The sequence below is a fragment of the Geotrypetes seraphini genome, chromosome 18 (assembly GCF_902459505.1).
Source record: "Geotrypetes seraphini chromosome 18, aGeoSer1.1, whole genome shotgun sequence".
In the NCBI taxonomy this organism is placed as follows: Eukaryota; Metazoa; Chordata; class Amphibia; order Gymnophiona; family Dermophiidae; genus Geotrypetes; species Geotrypetes seraphini.
Window position 1 is genome coordinate 46,175,500 of NC_047101.1, and position 17,669 is coordinate 46,193,168.

Consider the following 17,669-nt stretch of genomic DNA (forward strand, 5'->3'; position numbering starts at 1 on the left):
TCAAATTTTTAAATAAAGCATTTCTGAAATGCAGACACCACTGGTGCTCTACAGCAGGGATTAGAAGTTATATCCTTAATCCTCCAATGTTTTGCCTCTCTGAAAGCACTACCGGCAAATAATATTGGGCACTGTGGCAGCTTAGGGAACCAGAGAGACCTCTGCCCATCATTAGAGCAAAGGCATTTCAGCAAGTGTTCAAGTTAGCAACAAAACTTTAAGTGGGGAATTTTTTATTTTTTTTTTTAACTTTGCACTTCTATAACACTTTTCATTCAAACTGAGTTGCAGTGTGTGTCAGAGTTTGTAGTATTTAAAAAGCACGTAGGCTAAATAGCCTGGGAGCACATTTCCAGCATCTGAACTGCATGCACATTTCTAAAGAGGAGGAAGGAGAAGAATCAATGTTGTTTATATTACTGGCCAATTGCAAGTGGGTAATGTGAGGTATGAGAGAGAGTGACTAGCTCAGGGTTACATAGAGCAGAATATTGAATTTAATTCCCAGGATTTCTGCTGTCTTTTGGCTCAGTGCTCAAGCAAGTAGCCTGAAGAAAAAGTCTACCTAGGGCAGATAATGCTGGTGAATTTTCTTTTGGAAGAATCTGACTATTAACTCTCCACTCCCTTGTCCAGCAAGAGGGAGCTATAACCTTCTGTTGAACGGCAATGAAATCCAGATGAAGGTTCTTATCATCGCCTCAAGGAGGGAGGGGGGGCATCCAAACGCTATTACGGGAACGTATAGAATTTCTGTCTTCACATCGACACTTCCCAGAAACATTTCTAAATGGGCACAGAGGCCACATTCATGCCTGTCTTCCGAGGAATGGAACTAAAATTCACAGCAGGATGATAGATGAAGTTCAGTTCAGGTTCTTCAAGATAAGTCTATGGCTCCGGAGCAATCGGTAACTCTCCAAGGTCCTGAATATGACCGCCGCAGCACAGCACTGAATTTGTCAAAAGTGAGATGTGTCTCTGGCTGACTGACCTCAGTGATATGCAGTTTCCTTCCACCCTTTAGTACATGAGCAATATTTCTCCTCCTAGGCATTAATGGGGTATGCTTTATAAAATCTCAATATAAGGGGAACATTAACCCCACCTTTTATAAAGCCCCCTTAGCATTTTTTATCACCAGCCACAGCAGTAAAAGTTCCGATGTTCATAGAAATTCTATGAGCATCAGAGTTTTTATTGCCCGAGCCGATGATAAAAAAACACTCGCATGGCTTCATAAAGGTGGGGGGGGGGGGAAATTTGACCCACTTAAGGGCCTCTTCTATTAAACTGCGCTAGCAGCTTCTAGCATGGGGGTGTCGCGCTGAATGGCCCGCGCTGCTTCCGACACTCATAGAGTTCCTATGAGCGTCGAGAGCAGTGCGGGCCATTCAGCGCGGCTCTCTGCGCTAAAAGGGAGTAAATGTGAGGTATGTAACGTACTCGTATTTATACCACAAGATAGAGGTATAATAACTGCTTAATCCTGCAAAATCTCAGCATCATTTATGGAATAATTATACAGAATTAGACTCAGAAATCGCATACCCCTTTTTAGATACCTGCTGTAGAGCAGTGTTTCTCAACTCGGTCCTGGAGTACCCCCTTGCCAGTCAGGTTTTCAAGATATCCACAATGAATATGCATGAAAGAAGTTTGCATATAATGGAGATTCAATGTGGATATCCTGAAAACCCGTCTGGCATGGGAGTACTCCAGGACTGAGTTGAGAAACACTGCTTGTCAAGCATGGAAAACATTAAAGCTGTGGAAAAAAATTGCATAGTACTCGTACCATTCTGCTGTCCGTATAGTACACAAAACTTTCAAAAATGAATGTTGTTCCTCCAAAGTTTTATAGATTTTAACTCTATTGTAACTCCACTGTTGGTCCCTTTTCGCTTAGCAGGTCACAAATGGTTCCATTTCCATCCAAATGAATGCTGAGTTTTGAAGTTCTGTTTTGTTCCAATTGTAATCAGCACTTCACTTACCATCTGGAAAAACTATCAGTGAGTCAGGACTAGTTGACAGGCTCCTTTCCGAGACTCCCCAGAGACGGCTCAGGGGAGATAGGATAAGAGGTCTATAAAATACTGAGTGGAGTGGAACAGGTAGATGTGAATCGCTTATTTACTCTTTCCAAAAATGCAAGAGGACCTGCAATGAAGCTTCTAAGTAGTAGATTTAAAACAAATCAGGGAAAATATTTCTTTGCTCAGCGGGTAATTAAATTCTGGAATTTGTTGCTGGAGAATGTGGTGAAAGCAGTTATCTTAAGAGGATTTTTAAAAGGTGGGAATAATTCCCTAAAAGAAAAGTCTATAAGCCACTAGTGAACCGCAATTTATAAACAGAATGCTCATTCCGTATAACACATCCTGCTCTCTTCGATCTACAGCTCAAGGGCTTCTGGCAGTTCCTTCCTTAAAAGTTATTGGCACTAGACGTCATGACATGTTCTCAATAGTGGCCCCCCAAGTCTGGAATTCCTTACCACAATATGTAAGAGATGAAAAAGACATTAGCCGTTTTAAAAATAACTTTAAAACCTTTCTTTTTAAAGATGCTTTTAACCTTTAAATGGCAGTAGACTTCCTACTAAAAAATAAAAAACAAGAGAAAGAAAATTTTTTACCCTTCCTTATGTTTTTTTTCGTCTATGGCTCTTTTCTTTCTCCAAAAGTATTAATTTTGTAACTTTACCCCTTTACTCCCCTTGTATTCAGTTCTGCCGGTATGTCTGTTCGTCTAACCCATTTTAACTAAATTTTAAATTGTATGTTGATTAGTATGTTTATTTTATATTTTACTGTAATTTGCTTAGTAAATTATGGATAAGCGATTTATCAAATTTAAAATAAAACTTGAAACTTAAGATGGAGTTGGGAAAATCCACTGCTTATTCCTAGGATAAGCAGAATGAAATTTGTTTTTTACTCTTTGGGATTTTGATGAACCTTTGGTCTGTCCCAGCACGGCAATTCATATGTTTTATGAGAATGGATCTCTCATCAACTCTACCATGCTCTTCTTATAATCCTTCTTAGCAATACCCTCTTGTGCATCAGTGACGTTGTAAGGGGGCAGGGGAGGGTGGACCACCCTAGGCACTGTGTCCATGGGGGTGCTGGCATCTCTCTACCCTGCCCCCACCACACAATGCCACGCTAGTGCCATCCCTACCCTGTACTTCTGTAGATCTTTGCTAGCACGAGCAACTTCTCCGGCCTGTTGCTCACGCCAGCCTGGTCCCCCTCTGAATCACTTCCGAGTCACGGGGCCAGGAAGTGATGTTAGAGGGAAATCCAACGCTGGCGCGAGGAGCATGCTGGAGAAGCCACTCGTGCTGGTGAAGGTTTAGAGGTACGGGGGGAGGGGAAGGGAGAGTGTGAGTGTAGAGGGGAGTAGGAAAGAGTGGGGGCATGGAGAGCACCTTGAGCACCTCCTACCCTCAGTATACCACTGCTGTGCATGTCCAGTTTTCCAAGTCAACAAACAATCCAGCTCTTGTCAGTACCTTCCAGGCCCTTTGCAACCTAGGGCTACATTGCCGTGCGCGCTAACCCCGCGCTACATGAAAAATACTAACGCAAGCGCTATGGAGGCGTTAGCGTGTAGCTTTAGTAAAAGGAGTCCTATATTGTTGAGTGTTCTGCTTCCAGGCAGTGCTGTGCACATTTATGGAAACTTTAAATACAGTTTATAATAAACTCCTCTATAAAATCCATAATTACAATAAAGTAATTTGTCTATGTATTTTTGTATAATCAAATGTTCCAATAATAAACTGTCTTTATAATAATTCCACTGGTTGTCATTTTGTGTTAATATGATGGAGCATAGTTATTAACATTAAGAATTTGAGCTATCATTCTGGAAGCATTATGCATGTTTCTTAGTTTTTCCCTGCCCCCTCTAATGTTGTTTTAACCCTTGCAAGGTGATAAAGAGATACACTATGAGAGTGTGAGAAGCAGAGAGAAAGGAAGGGGGGAAAAGAAGGGGCACGTCACATTTTCTTTCGTTCTTTCTTTTTTCTATTCAGTGTCTAGAAAATGTCCAACTTTATTACTATAAAACTACCTCATGCACTCTGGGCAGCTCTGCAGATTCCTCCTGCTCTGCTCAACCTCTGTGGCTTGAAATCATTTCACTGTGAAGTCATTAATTTTTGCAGTCTGCTCTAGAGTGAGCAGCAGCCTGACACCGATTCACTTTGCTGGTGCTGCCTTGTTGCCTGGGCTGTGACATCACTTGGACATGTGACACCCTTCACTACAGCCCCATCCTTCTTCTGATTATAAAGTGCCTCCTCCAGTCTGAATGAGGTTCAATCAGGATCAAAACCAAAACTCTGTTAGTGTTAATTATCCTTTGGTATTAATTAATTCTAAGCTCCTGGTTTTTGATTCTGATTGATGGCCCTTTATTGAAGCAGGAAGCCTCTTTACAATCAGACACAGCAGTACCCAATGAAGTGTATTGATACTTCGCACAATTAACCCATTCATGGAAAGCAGTCCATGTCCTTTCCCTCAGTGCTGTATGGTTCCACATTTTCACAGGACAGTTGAGCCGGTCCAGGTTTTTTGTAACCTATTTTAAAGCATTGTGAGTTTTTCGATACGAGATATGATGTTGCTCTGTTATATTTCCAAGCCAGATAATGACGTCTACAGAAACTATAAAAAACAAACAGAGACCATCCCAGCTACATTCTATTATCCATTATCTATTGATTTTAAATATTTCTATACATTTTGAGCTCCTTTAACAAAGGTGTGTTATGGCGTGGAATAGCACGCATTAAATTGCCCCGCGTGCTAGACCTTAACGCCAGCATTGAGCTGGTGTTAGTTCTAGAAGCGTAGTGCAGGTTTAGCATGCGCTAAAATCCTGTGTGCGCACCTCAGTAAAAGGAGTCCTTAGACATAGGAACACTGGATTATTTCTTCTATTGTCCTTTAATACTCAACTTTTGGAGGTCAATATGGGGACAGATTAATGCCATACTGGAGTCATCGATTCCATTGACATATAATGTAGTCATATGTGGGATGATATTGCATATTAAACCCCCATTGGACCGATATAAATGTCAACTTTTCCTTATTATGACCGGGATAGCCATGCAAATGATTACTCGCAATTGGAAAAATTGGGATCGCCTTAGTTTTACTTTTTGGAGGGCGAATATATGAACGTTGACATGCCGGGGCACAATAAGTTGTTTAAATTAGTTTGGGGTCCATTGACGTGTTTTGTGGCTTCGTTACAGTTGTCTTATTTTATTTTTCGTTGTTTAGCACACACACATCCAGGGGAGGGGGGTGTCTCTTTCGTTTGGTTTTACTCCCTGATGGAAAAATTGGATAGGAGAGGGGGTTTTATTCTTTCTGTATTGTTATTGATTGATTATAAGTGCTTATTATGATGATTATTATTTGTATGTATATTGTTTTGCACTTTTATTAGCTTTGAAAAATTAATAAATATTTTTTAAAAATCAAGTTTATTTAAAATTTCTTATACCACCTAATCAAGCCTTCTAGGCGGTGTACAAAAAATGCCAAAACAATGCGCCAATTAAAATACAATATGAGCAAAGACAAACCAGAGGAAATGATTATTTGTAAAGACATTGACAAACTGGAACAAAATGGAAGAAGGGTTGGAACTACAATTGATAGAAAGAAAGAGAACATTCAAGGGAAAGAACAAAGGGAGGGGGAACTGAATCTAAGTCGTTCTTAGAAGGACAGTTTAAGTTACAAAAGCATCAAGGAATAAAAATGTCTTTAACTTTGCCTTAAAATTGGCAAGAGTTGTTATTTCACGTAAGTGATTTGGGATACTGTTCCAAAGAGAGGGGGCACTAACGGAGAAAATTGTGGTCCTCATAGTACTGATATATTTCAATGAGGGAATGGTAAGAAGGTTGTGAACTGTAGACCTTAAAGTCCTAGTTTGATTGTATGGAATAAGTAAGTTATTTATAAATTCTGACCACAAACATTTCTATACAATTCTACCAATGCATTCAGAAACACAGCCCCACCAGAAACCATAACGAATGATGAGAGTCAACAGAGGGAAGGAGATGGCCCAAGATTAGAGAAAGTCAACAATATTGCAATAAGTAATCTAAGCAGATGAGGTGATCCAAGCAAATATTATCTGATAATAGCTACTCCTAAGGTTAGAAAATGCACATGGGACTAGGATTTCACAGACACAATACACTGCTACAGTCACTCTGTACTGCCAGGATTGCACAGTACACTTGAAGCATCATGTTTTTCAGTGGACGCTCATGACAGCAGCCTCATGGAAGGCTCCATCAGCAATGCAATGGGTCCAGCTATGAGGAAGGCATGAGTGTCATCAGTAATAAATCATGTTTTTACACCTTAAGACATCTATTTGATGTTCAAACTTAGTAATGGCTCTTTTTACCACCAAACTGAATTATTGTAATATATTTTACTCTGGCATCTTCACACAATGTGTAACTAAACTCTGGAATTCGTTGCTGGAGAATGTGGTGAAATCAGTTAGCCTAGCGGGTTTAAAAAAAGGCTTGGATAATTTCCTAAAAGAGAAGCCCATAGGACATTGAGATGGCTTGGGGAAATGCACTGCTTATTCCTAGGATAAGCAGCATAAAATCTGTTTTTCTACTTGGGATCTAGCTAGGTATTTGGGACCTGGGTTGGCCACTGTTGGAAACAGGATACTGGGCTTGATGGAATTCTTATGTGAGCCATTGTGACATCACTGTTGCAGATGCTGGTGGAATGAAGCTTTATGACATCACAATCTGAGCTCTGGAATGTTGCTACTATTTGGGTTTCTACCAGGTACTTGGGGTCTGGGTTGGCCACTGTTGAAAACTGGGCTTGATGAACCTTCAGTCTGTCCCAGTATGGCAATTCTTATATTCTTATCTCTAATACAAAGAAACTTCAAACCTTCCAAAACTGCAATCCGATTACTCTGTAAGGTCAACAGATACACACCTGTAACCCCTTTATTGGCTTCCAATAGAGGAATGAATTAAATTTAAAATTTCAGAGCTCTTCGATATGAGTCACCTGAATATCTTTATCAGCGGTCTCCTACACTCTATCTCATAGCCTCCGCTCTACAAGTGATCATTGATTAGTATCACCAATCCCCTGTCTTGCACGTTTTAAATCGACCAGGCACTCTGCATTTTTCTTCACCACCATAGCACTCTGGAATTTGCTTCCTTAATATACTGTATATGAAATGAACCCCAACTTAAGAAGTTTAAATCTGCTATTAAAACATAGCAATTCATCCAGGCATTTCCTGAATAATGAGGCGGCGGCCCGGTCATAAAAACATAAGAATAGTCTTACTGGGTCAGACCAATGGTCCATCAAGCCCGGTAGCCCGTTCTTACGGTGGCCAATCCATGTCACTAGTACCTGGCAGGAACCCAAATAGTAGCAACATTCCATACGGAATCTCAAAGATAGCAAGGTTCCGGAATCCCAGAGAGTAACAAGATTCTAGAATTCCAAATAGTAGCAACATTCCATGCTACCGATCCAGGGCAAACAGTGGCTTCCCCCATGTCTTTCTCAATAACAGATTATGGACTTTTCCTCCAGGAAATTGTCCAAACCTTTCTTTCAGTCCTTGTGTTCAGGCTCTTTATGAAACACTCATTGGCCTACACAGACTCTTGCATGATTGCTCCTGTCCCATTGACTATATTTTAGTTCCTTTCTTCTCTTAGTTTTAGATTGTACACCACCTTGTTCTGTTTTAAACATCTAAAAGCAGTATCGTAATTTGTAAATGAATAAATAATATAAAGTAGGTTTCACTCTGTCAAAAATTACAAAGAATAGGGGGACACTCGAAGTTACAGGGAAATTCTTTTAAAACCAATAGGAAGAAATATTTTTTCATTCAGAGAATATTTAAGCTCTAGAATGCGTTGCCAGAGGTTGTGGTAAGAATGGATAGCATAGCTGGTTTTAAGAAAGATTTGGACAATTTCCTGGAGGAAAAGTCCATAGTCTGTTATTGAGAAAAAACATGGGGGAAGCCACTGCTTGCCCTGGATCGGTAGCATGGAATGTTGCTACTATTTGGGATTCTAGAATCTTGTTACTCTCTGGGATTCTGGAATCTTGCTATTCTTTGAGATTCTGTATGGAATGTTGCTACTCTTTGGGGTTCTAGAATCTTGTTACTCTCTGGGATTCTGGAATCTTGCTATTCTTTGAGATTTTATATGGAACGTTGCTACTATTTGGTTTTTGGCCAGGTACTAGTGACCTGGATTGGCCGCCATGAGAATGGGCTACTGGGCTTGATGGACCTTTGGTCTGACCCAATAAGGTTATTCTTATGTTTTTATACATTTAAAATACAAAACAATTTGGTTAAATCTAGCTATTAGAAATGAACTTTATAAATCATGCCTTAACAATGCCTCACTTATAAGTTTCATGGTTTGTTACTCTTGTAAAAATGTATCTTTCGTTGTGTCTTTCTCAGCTTTCAGAGTCTTCCCTCATTACAGAACAATTAAAGTGTAATACATGGTGCACATGAGATGGGTTTTTCTGTTCTATTTATGCTTTTTGCACTTTTCTATTGCTTTATTTCATGAATGATATGATTATTTCAAAAACAATCTAAAAGGTTTGCCTCTTAAAGTAAAAATGTTACAAAAAATATAAATGAATGCTATGGTTTATAGTTGAAGCCCTGCCATAAGTCCATCTCTGAGGCTCACACTCTGCAAAATGAATGTACAAATAGTTTAATATGCAGCTGTGATGATGCAATAGGAGGAAGCAGAATAGATGACATCACATAGAGGTTTGCACTGACCTCACCAGCCCCTCCTACCCCACCCTGCAACTCCTGCAAACAACTGAAAGCTGAAAACATCAACAACTGCAGCCCATTTCTTGGTTTTACCTCCCCTTAAATCATATGCAATAATCAACCTTCATATTTCATGTCATACATAATTCATGGACCCCCCACGCAGCTAAATTCTTCAGGCCTTGCAGCTCCCCTTATCATAATCTAGTTAATGAATTCACCATAAATTTTAAAGATTAATGAACTATCAAGGTGTTAATCACAGAAAACTCTCTCTTTTGAAGTTAATTAGCCACCAAATTATAGGATTTATTAAGAAGTATTTTTTCCGCTTTTGTCTATCTAGTTGCAATAATTGAGGTTTCCATTTTGCTAAGTATCGTTGAATTTAATATTTATAAATTCTAATCAAAGCAGAACGTGCAGGGAAATGAGAAAAGGTTATATCAAACATCTTGTTTTCAAAAACATGTCCAAAATTACTTAATCATACCATAAATCTTCTCACCTGCCACCCAGAATGCAATAGGACAACAAACACAGTGGTTCTGCTAACTAAGGAAGTTTGGTTACACAAACAAAAGTTTCAGCTTTAAAGGGTAATTAATTAATGGCTGATATTTGCTGTACAAGTCTAAGGGTCCTTTTACTAAAATGTGCTAATAAATTTAGCACACGCTCATTAGCCAATTTAGTTCTGCTTGCATCGCAGGATAGCGTGCAATTTTGCACCACTTATAGAATCCAGGGGAGAACTAGAACACTTTTGTGCACCAGGTCCTCAGGCAACCTGAGAATTTGCCTTGATGAGGGACAGCTTGCTACTGGTGGCAAATTCAGTGTAGCCCTCACAGTAGTAGAACAGGGATGTCTGGAGCACCTACGTGTCCTTCTCTCTGAAGGAAAAAATGTAGTCGCATATCAAAATCCTCCCTTTTCTCCCCCCCCCCCCCCCATTCTAGCAAGGGAAATGCTGGCAATACTGGCTGCAATATAAAATGCAACAGCCACGGGCAGCGTAGAGTCTGCTTAGGTCCTAAATCTGTTATTCAGCAAGAGGGCTATTGTGAATGTTGAATATAGAATGTCCTTGTTAAAGTCATATGGATGGCTTCATGACATGTATACTGGAACATGAAGAATTAGCCTGAAGCTGCTTCTATGCCTGTCATTATAGAGTAATACAGGTCCTTGGAAAACTAGAGCCCCTAGAGAAAGATGTGTGACCAGATTGACTGTGAACTATTCTTAGCTGCCCCTCATTAGTCGTCAACCCCATTACAACATGTCAGGCTCATAATCAGCCCATCTCCACTAAACCCGATGCTTTGATTTCCATTTGGTTCACACACACCGATATAAACTGCAAAAAAATAAATCTTCCTTTCATCTTATCTAACGTTCCATACAAGCCGCTTCTTTAGAATCAAAGCACTAGCATTGTGAAGAGTATGATTCTATATCACATGCATGCCGCTTTAAGAAAGAGCCAAATCACGTGAGCTGGGTTTTCAGCAAACTCCAGAGACATGGGTTGAGCGGGAGAGATAACGACACAAACGAGGAAAAGGATGAATTCCTTCACTGCAAACAATACACAAATCAAATTTCAAAAAGTGGAAGTATCAGGCTATTGCAGCTCTGCTGGATTCAGTGGAGGACTGCTTTGTCATTTGTTTTGAAAGCAAAGCAGTTGATGGTAGGGGAGACTTATCAGAAGGGGCTGATGGAGCCAAGGGGTTAATAAATGCCATGAAGGTCATGAAATAAAGCTACATATATAGTGAGGGTCTAACGTAAAATTCTCTGAAAAACCTGTGATGGCTTATTTCTTTATATCCCGCCCTTATCCAGGGCTGGTTACAAAATTCAAATAATACAATACAACACAACACAACACACTACTTACAACAAACTAGGGGGGACAACCGGCACTCCACTTTCAATGCATGCTTCAAAATCATGCTCTGTATTTCATCTGACATAAAAAATGCCGTTTAAGCAATCGCTTAAAACTTGCCAAGTTATGCTGTTGACGTATGTATAAAGGTAGCTTATTCCATTCCATTGGATCCATACAACAAAATATGCTATCCCTGGACATTGCCAGTCTAAGGTCTTCAACAGATGGAACATGTAATTCTACCAACTCATCAGACCATAGTTGACGAGACGGGACATGTAGCAAAATACTCTCAATTAAACATTTTGGGACCAAATTATGCAAGCACATATAAACCGTTAATAACAACTTATAATGGATCCTATAGGACAGGGGTAGGGAACTCCGGTCCTCAAGAGCTGTATTCCAGTCGGGTTTTCAGGATTTCCCCAATGAATATGCATGAGATCTATTTACATGCACTGCTTTCAATGATCCATGTAAGCACGCAGTAAGGCCACGTTTTACCACAATTTATGAATGGTTCATTAATTAGATGCACAAATGACCTTGTTCTATAAGTTACATGCACAAATTTGCATGCTAGTTGGAAATTTGGAGTGTGTGGCGTGGAAGGAGTGTGTGGCGCGGTGGTTGAAGCTACAGCCTCAGCACCCTGGGGTTGTGGGTTCAAACCCCTTGCTCCTTGTGACCCTGGGCAAGTCACTTAATCCTCCATAGCCCCAGGTACGTTAGATAGATTGTGAGCCCACCGGGACAGATAGGGAAAATGCTTCAGTACCTGATTGTAAAACCGCTTAGAAAACCTGAATAGGCGGTATATAAAATCCTAATAAAAAACATTTAAAAAAAAAACAAAAAAACATCATTCTGATGAGCTAATACCATTTTTCCTACATAGGGGAAATGGCCAAATTTTATTTTTTTTTTCTATCAATGGCCACACACCAGCTTTTCCATTAGGGCATGGCCATTAGGGTGTCAGCTCCTACTGCCCCCTATTTTGTAAGTGGTGAGAGCTCATGCGCTAAGCAGGATACTGGATTCTGGTCTGTGGCCTCATGAAGACAATCCTATTGTGGAAGAGAACTTGTCATCCTCAAGTATTACCACTGTAACTGAGGTTGCTTTGTCTAAGAAAAGGAATATTTTTTTTTTCAAAATGGAACCAAGAAAGCCAGTGTTGGATGCTAATCATGGAATGCTTTAAAGAATGTTAAAACCCAAGTGCAAGAGCTAGATGGTGAGCCTTTGGGACAGATCGGGAAGATCTAAGTATCTGTATTTTACTGTAAACTGCTTAGATCTTGTAACCAGTCAGGTTTCGTGCCTGCCTTGGTCCCTGCTATTTCTCTAGTGTCCACCGGGGGGGGGGGGGGTGGGGGAAGCTCAAGAGTGCACCTGGTGAGAACAAGCTCAGCCAGGGCAAGGCATGGCTCCCCCCATGAAAAGCCATTACACATCTCCCTTGTTATTCGCGGGGGATAGGGGCAGAGCTGGTCCGCAAATTAAGAAAAAACGTGAATATTTTCTGATCCGGCTCTGACCTACCCCCGCCTCCCTCCCGCCTTCCCCCCGGCATCCTGGCCTTACCTGGTGGTCTAGCGGGCTTTCAGGGCAGGAGCGAACTTCCTACGCTCCTGCCCCTTGTAGATCGCCAATAGGAAATGACTACCATGAGTTCCCGTAGTCTCTCGGCAGCCACTTCCTATTGGCGATTTACACGGGGCAGAAGCGTAGGAAGTTCGCTCCTGCCCTGAAAGCAGGGCCGCCATCAGGGCAGTACTACCAGTCCTGCATTCAGGGGCCCGGAGCTGACAGGGGGCCCGGGCTCCCCCAGGGTCCTAGGCCACAGTCTAGGAAGGGGGCGGTCCGCCCCACTGCACAGGAGAGAGCTTGACGGTGAACCCGCGGAGTTCAATACATCTTGAGCCGCGAGACTCGTCTTCTGTTCCTACCTGCCCTGCCGCTCACATATAGCCGATCGGAAGTGTTCCCCGATGTCAGCGCTGACGTCGGAGGGAGGGCTTAAGCAAAGCCTGCCCTCCGACATCAGCACTGACGTCGGAGAATACTTCCGGTCGGCTATTTGTGCGCGGCAGGGCAGGCAGGAAACAGAAGACAATCCTCTCGGCTCGAGCTCCGTTTTGCTGAGAAAGTTGCAAAGATGGGCTGGGAGGCAAACGCGGAACACAAAAGGGGGGGAGGGAGTGCGTTTTGGACACAAGGCATGAACTTGGGAGAGAGGAAGGGAGGGAAAGAGATGCTGGGGTGGCGGAGGGAATGGGTTTTTGGACACAGAAGGCATGGACTTGGGAGAAAGGAAGGGAGGGAAAGAGATGCTGGGGTGGCGGAGGGAATGGGTTTTTGGACACAGAAGGCATGGACTTGGGAGAGAGGAAGGGAGGGAAAGAGATGGTTGTGTATACGGGGAATAGAAGAAAGGAGAATTTTTGGTCATAGGGAGTGAGTGAGGTACAGATAGTTGCATACCAAGGTGGGGGGAGGGTGGTCCACCCCGCCCCGCCCCGAGTTTACGTCCCAAGGGGGTGCACAGCTGGCCACCCTCCAGTGTTCTCCCTAGGCCGGCAAACTGCGGCTCTTTAGCCACTTGAGTGCCACCGCCGCCATTGGGAACAGGCCGGCGCCAAGTTCTCTCTGCTTTTCCCTGTGGGGCCGACCAACTCTTGCCACTCGCGTCAATTCTGACGTCGGAGAAGACGTTCTGGGCCAGCCAATCGCTGCCTGGCTGGCCTAGAAAGTCCTCTCTGACGTTAGAATTGACGTCGGGTGGCGAGAGTTGGTCAGCCCCACAAAGAAACAAAGAAAAAGTTTGGGGAGGGAATGAGGTCTTGAGGAGAGGAAGCATACAGGAGGCTGAAAGAAGGGAAGAAATATTGGATGCACAGTCAGAAGAATAAAGTGCAACCAGAGACTGATGAATTACCAAAGGTAGGAAAAATGATTTTATTTTCAATTTAGTGATCAAAATGTGTCTGCTTTGAGAATATGCTGTCTATATTTTGCACTATGGCCCCCTTTTACTAAACCGCAATAGTGTTTTTTAGCGTAGGGAGCCTATGAGCGTTGAGAGCAGCGTGGGGCATTCAGCACAGCTCCCTGCCCTAAAAACCGCTATCGCGTTTTAGTAAAAAGGGAGGGGGAATATTTGTCTATTTTTGTATAGTTGTTACCGAGGTGACATTGCATAAAGTCATCTGCCTTGACCTCTTTGAAAACCCGCGGAATATAAATGATAATTAACATTTTCTCTGCGTACAGCGTGCTTTGTGTTTTTAAAATTTTATTGTTGGTAGATCATTTTGACTTGTCCACAAAGGTAAGGGGGAGGGAGGGAGGGGAGCTGCTGAAAGACATCTAGTAATCCTTGCAGGCTTGACTGTGCAGGGAATTATTTTTGTAAAATCATGTTTTGTTATGTGACTGGCATTATTTAGACTTTAATTTCTATGAATGAATAGAATGAAAATGATATAAATTAGTTGCTTGTTTTTATGTGTGTGCGCTGAAGGAAAGTGGAGAGAGAGTGGGCTGAGGACGCTGAAGGGAAATGGGGAAGAGAGAGTGGGGAGAAGATGCTGATTTATAAATTGACAATTGTACAGAATATTGTTTCTTTTTTATATTCATCCATAGCTGCATGTTAATGATGTGCTCATATGCACTTATTTATCATCATTAACATGCAGCTGTGGATGTGTAAGGACAGGCTGAGGAGAATGGATGGGAAGGAAGGAAGGTGCACATATCAACATATCGTACATTTTTAACATGCATGATGCAGCTATAGGCAAGCTGAGGAGGATGGGATCATACAGATGTGTATGTTCAGATATGCGCTCAGATGTGTAGTTTTTTCTGATATATTTATTAAGCTTACAGTATTTATAAAAACACATTTAACACTTGTTACAAAAAATATTGTGCAATTGTGATCTACTTCTGGCCTACAAAGGTCAAAAGCAATCATTCAAAAGTGAATTATAGCTACTAGCACTATTATTTATTAGTTATTTATTATGCATAGTAACATAGTAGATGACGGCAGATAAAGACCCGAATGGTCCATCCAGTCTGCCCAACCTGATTCAATTTAAATTTTTTTTTTTTTTTCTTCTTAGCTATTTCTGGGCGAGAATCCAAAGCTTTACCCGGTACTGTGCTTGGGTTCCAACTGCCGAAATCACTGTTAAGACTTACTCCAGCCCATCTACACCCTCCCAGCCATTGAAGCCCTCCCCTGCCCATCCTCCTCCAAACGGCCATACACAGACGCAGACCGTACAAGTCTGCCCAGTAACTGGCCTAGTTCAATCTTTAATATTATTTTCTGATTCTAAATCTTCTGTGTTCATCCCACGCTTCTTTGAACTCAGTCACAGTTTTACTCTCCACCACCTCTCTCGGCAGCGCTTTCCAGGCATCCACCACCCTCTCCGTAAAGTAGAATTTCCTAACATTGCCCCTGAATCTACCACCCCTCAACCTCAAATTATGTCCTCTGGTTTTACCATTTTCCTTTCTCTGGAAAAGATTTTGTTCTACGTTAATACCCTTTAAGTATTTGAACGTCTGAATCATATCTCCCCTGTCCCTCCTTTCCTCTAGGGTATACATATTCAGGGCTTCCAGTCTCTCCTCATACGTCTTCTGGCGCAAGCCTCCTATCATTTTCGTCGCCCTCCTCTGGACCGCCTCAAGTCTTCTTACGTCTTTCGCCAGATACAGTCTCCAAAACTGAACACAATACTCCAAGTGGGGCCTCACCAATGACCTGTACAGGGGCATCAACACCTTCTTCCTTCTACTGACTACGCCTCTCTTTATACAGCCCAGAATCCTTCTGGCAGCAGCCACTGCCTTGTCACACTGTTTTTTCGCCTTTAGATCTTCGGACACTATCACCCCAAGGTCCCTCTCCCCGTCCGTGCATATCAGCTTCTCTCCTCCCAGCATATACGGTTCCTTCCTATTATTAATCCCCAAATGCATTACTCTGCATTTCTTTGCATTGAATTTTAGTTGCCAGGCATTAGACCATTCCTCTAACTTTTGCAGATCCTTTTTCATATTTTCCACTCCATCTTCGGTGTCTACTCTGTTACAAATCTTGGTATCATCTGCAAAAAGGCACACTTTTCCTTCTAACCCTTCAGCAATGTCACTTACATACATATTGAACAGGATTGGCCCCAGCACCGAACCCTGAGGGACTCCACTAGTCACCTTTCCTTCCTTCGAGCGACTTCCATTAACCAAATGTTTGTTAGTTTGTTATTAGTTCAGTATTAGACATATGTTAGTTTAGAATAGATAGGTATAGATTAGTTTAGTTTAGGTTAGGTTAGGGCCCTGCTGAAAGAGTCTACCTTGACGTGGTTGCAGGCTTACAAATCTTTTGGTCAAAGAGTGCGGCGACAGAGAAAAGTATGTGTGTATTCAGCCCATGGAAGAAGGGGGAGGTCGGGGGGGGGGGGAAGGGGTGCGTGGGGGGCCCAATAGGATTGCTCAGTAAGGGGCCCAGAAATTTCTGATGGCGGCCCTGCCTGAAAGCCCGCTAGAGCACCAGGTAAAGCCGGGATTCTGGAGGGAAGGCAAAATTATGGTGGTTTTTTTCCCCCTCCCCCCCCCCAAAAAAAATCACGATTATGTGAATCCGCGAGTGCCGAAACCACAAATGGTGAGAGGTTAGTGTTTAATAACCTGGAGGACAAAGATTTAACCTCTTTTCTTGATCCAAACATCCTAACCTCCCATTTTGATTCAATATCAAATCAAGTATCAGCTTGGAACGCATCATTGACCTCTCTTCTAGATAGAATAGCCCCAGTAACTACAAAAACCATCTCTACTCGCAAGTTCATTAACCCTTGGTATAATAATGAATTACAATTGATTAAACAACAATTACGTTCACTTGAAAGAAAATGGCGATCTAACAAAACTCTTGATAACTTACAAAAATATAGGGAAACTGTTTCCCTATATAAAACCAAAATTAATTTATCAAAAAAATCATATTTCTCTAAAAAAATAGAAAAAGCAAAAAATTCTTCCATACTGTACAACATTTTAAAATCTATGGACCCCACAAATAAAATAAAAAATTCTTTGCACAAATCTTCTCTAAAAGCCCAAGAATTAGCCAACGCTTTCACTAACAAGATAAACAACATACGCAATGCTTTCACTCAAAACACATCCACAAATATCATTAATTCTGATCAATCAAACCACATTCCAACAGCAAAATGTTCAAACTTTAAAATTCCAGTATTACAAGAGATTGAATCTCTATTTCCCCAAATGAATCTAAAAAGTTCTCGATTAGAATTAATTCCACCATTTTTTCTGAAAAAATTCTTCTCACATTTCGGTCCTTTTATACTATCTATCATCCAAAATAGTTTAACTACGTCTACAGTCCCATCTCAATGGAAGTATACATCTATTACTCCTATTGTTAAAAATTACAAAATCAGTATCAATGAGTTATCCAATTACCGGCCGATATCCAATATACCATTTCTTGCCAAAATTACAGAAAAACTCGTATTCAATCAACTTTCGGACTTTTTTGAAAAAACAAATGCGTTACATCCACATCAAACTGGATTTAGAAAGTTTCACAACACGGAATACTCCCTGATAGGTTTAACATCCAATATTCAATACTATTTAGACCACCACAGATCTGTCGTCTTATTTTCCTTAGATATCTCGGCCGCCTTTGATACAATTGACCATGAACTACTCCTACATCGACTAGAAGAAAAAGGAATAACCGGGAACGTCCTAAATTGGTTCAAATCCTATTTCAACAACCGAACCTCATCCGTTAGATTTAACAATGAAGAATCCTCTA